The 3627-nt window shown below is 33.7% G+C and overlaps 1 long non-coding RNA gene across 1 annotated transcript; it reads right to left on the bottom strand.

Moving 5' to 3' along the window:
- Positions 1-423, bottom strand: LOC141342690 (uncharacterized). Its single transcript, XR_012356695.1, has 3 exons — positions 306-423; positions 127-210; positions 1-47 (listed from the first exon to the last, which is right to left on the bottom strand). It is a non-coding gene; the product is annotated as an uncharacterized lncRNA (long non-coding RNA).
- Between the last annotated feature and the right edge of the window lie 3204 nt (positions 424-3627).

Below are 3627 nucleotides of genomic sequence, written 5' to 3' on the forward strand. Positions count from 1 at the left end.
GTACGTTTGTGTGCAGCTAACACCGTCAAAGATCCAATTAAAACTGACTGCAGTGAAGACAATATATTATTATTCGGTATTTATTCAATGAACAACATTCCTCTGATACTGAAATTAAAGACTTACAATGATAGGAGCCCACAGAATGTAAAATAACCTTTTCCAGATTGTTAAGGCAAACACTGCTATGCCTAATACTATTTCCAAACCCTGTAATATATAAAACAAGATTGTAAACATTTCCTCATTAACCCAAAATAATATTGTATTAAGAAAAAAACTCATTGTGGTACAGTTTGCTTTACCCCAAAGACCTTTGGCCTGATCTTCAGGAATTTAGACACCACATACTGGTCAAACGGTGATGCTGGCTGCTGAAGAGCGCTGGCCACACGATCGTGTTCAGACATCTTTAAATGCACTGAGAGCAATATGTGTTGGAATGAGAATTTAGTCAGGTAGATAGATAGTTTTTAATGTTTCAGCACTTAAAAACATGTTTTTCTCTTTACTATCAGCCAGAGAGAAATCAAGCACAAAAGAAACCAACTGTCACCTTTTACTTTGGGGCTGAAAATCTAGATCTACTGGATTTCTACAGTAGATCAAGTCCTACATGAAAAGCTCTCTCTCTCTTTCTCTCTCACTCTCTCTCTCTCTCTCTCTCCCTCTCCCTCTCTCCCTCCCTCTCTCTATACTGTCAAACCAGACATTATTTTTTAGATTTTTTTTACTAGTGGGTGTATGATACTATAGTTCATTTATGTAAGTGGGGATAAAATAAAAAGCTAAATAAAGTAAACTGTGACATATTATACCCAACAATTCTTAATACAGTGAGCTACCAGTAAAACTGATCAAAATTCGGGACCAAAAATTTGGTTTCACTTTGACCTTACCATGTTTTGCTTAAGTGTTTTTTCTTTAATTGCTAAGGCAATCTTTTTACACCACAGACTAAACTAAATTAAGTATTGCTTGGTAATTGGTCATCAAAAAATAAAGATAGTTGTGTAAATATTGGCATACTAACAGTGTTGTCTAAATTTTTGGTTGATTGTAATCCATTACATACCTTTCTGTCAAAAGAGTTCTTGTCTTATTTTATTACCATTTTATAAACTATAGCGAGTAAACTGATAATGTGAGAAATGTTGAAGGTGTCTGAATGCATTTTGGTTTGACTGTATATATTCAATTGTAAATAGAGACAAGCAACACTAATACAAAACTGATATTTTGATCTGCCAGTCACACAATGTATTTGTCCTTTTTTATTCCACAAAATGCACAATATGTAATAGTAACTTTGTGTTTAATCAGATAAAAATCTCTTCTACAATCTGAAAAAAACAACAACAATAGAAACCATCAAAGAAATTCTAATGTTTTCACCACAAATACCATAACAAACATCAACATTAAACACATTAAAATGGTTTCCTATAGTGTGTTTTTGGGACATATTCCATTAGGATTTCGTTTTAACAAGCCACTACAACTATTACAATTCCCACCAGTAAAACCATTGCAAATTCTGTGATGGTTTCTATTGTTTTTTTTTTCAGCAGGGAATAATAACTATATTGACAGATTAGCTACTTTACCTTTATGTTGCTCTTCTCTTAGGTCTTGTCATTTTCATTTTCTATTTCTTTTCAAGTTGTAGCCTAATCGAGGAAAGCAGAAGTTTATGAGACTCCACCTCCTAGGTACAAATGAAAATATTTTTGCTGCTATTGGTTGCTGCTCACTGTCGCCTCAGAGCAAGAAGGCCTCCGTCTGTGGGAGAAGTTTGTGTGCCGCGGTTTCTCTCAGATGACAGACAGAACAGGTTAAGTGTGTTATTGTGTATTTTACACTATAACGGAAGAAATCTGCTTCCAAAAAACCTTACCTCTTTAGGGCGTGTCTGTAGCGAGTGTCAGTAAACTTTGCGGTTTCCAACATTTCAATATACCTAATCATATATACACGCTAGTACAGTTGGAAAGATGAACGCGTTGTTTCTGAATGTTCAAAATATCAGAAGTCTTTTGTAAACAAAGACAGTCTAATCACATTTACAATTTCCAAACTGCAATAATTAACTATCTGTAACCACCTTTTTGTAAGAATGGACGAGGCCATTTGTACATTTTATGGGTATGGCTTCCAGTCACTTTTACTTTTACGCCAGTTACCCCCCCCCCCCCCCCCTTTTTATTGATTAAAAGCACTCCTGTCCTCATGTTGAGAGAAATTGTGAGTAAGATGTTACTTTAGTTCTTAGAATAAATGTGAACATGCATTACTTCATCTCACTCACTAAAAAAACAGATACAGTATTCCTCAAAATTATTAAAAACAGTGAAATTCAACACAAACTTGCATTAGGCTAATTAAATATGTTAAATAATACAAATATCCTTTATGTATTTAATCCAATTATATTAACCAATGTCTTTGCTGACGACCTTTGATGATCCAATTCATCCATACTAAGCAAAAATTACTCAAGACAATCGAACATTTGTTTTCCTTTTTGTTATTGAAGAGTTGACATTTTTTCTTCTGCGGTCTACTGTACAGAGGTGAATTTACTTTTTGTGTAAAAACACTTTTACATTTGCCAAAAATAGAACTTTTTATGTTAAATACAAACAAGCAAGCCCTGGTCAGATTTAAACGCAAAAGTAACGTAACACATTACTTTCCATAAAAAGTACGTTTTTAGGGAGTAACTCAATATTGTAATGCATTACTTTTAAAAGTAACTTTCCCCAACACTGAAGATGGATGAATGAATGATGTTTCTGAAACTTATCACTGTTCTGGGGTGTGTAGATTGCCTACAGTATGCAGCAATATGTCTCTTTTTTATAACACTGGTCACATCTGCTATTCTGATTAACTGTCATAAAATACCAAACACTTGAATGAGCTGGCAGAGGCTATTTTTGATCATGTTTTATGATGACTAATATCTTGTCATCTTGTATTTACAGACATGCATCTAATAATTACAGTGAAAATGTGTTTAACAATACAATATTAAATATAATATAATCTCTAATGTTAGCATTTGTGACATGTGTCGATTATCCACCTGACCTTAAGAGTGGCCATTTGTAAATTTTATGGGTCTGGCTTCCAGGCTCATCCGCTAGTTTTGCTGGATATTGCAAATCGGTCTGTCTTACCATATTATTTTAACATATTATCTTAATTATGAGCACACTGGTTTGTAGTGCAATCAGTTTTACTGTTTACTGCACATTGTTTTTCTTCTTGTTATTTCCCTATAGCAGCTAAAGAACTGGAAGTCTCACCCATAGGCTTACTTCTGTGTTGAGGGAAAAGGTGAATAACAGAACTTTTCAAGGTTGTAAAAACAATGAAAAACACATGTTTACAGTTGTGCACTTATAAAAGAAGCTTATGAGGTATCACAAATAAATGCTGAAAATATAAAACTGTCACACTGTTTTAAAAGTGTATCTTTGGATATTATAAATAATATCCAGAAAGTAAACAAGGAGCTCCAAAAATGCTCTGTTGCAAAAAATGCAAATGATTTCTTTCACAGGCTAGAAATTGCTTCTTAATTCCCTAATAATTCACTAAAGATGTTGAAGGACATGGATT

The sequence above is a fragment of the Garra rufa genome, chromosome 9 (assembly GCF_049309525.1).
Source record: "Garra rufa chromosome 9, GarRuf1.0, whole genome shotgun sequence".
NCBI classification, from domain to species: Eukaryota; Metazoa; Chordata; class Actinopteri; order Cypriniformes; family Cyprinidae; genus Garra; species Garra rufa.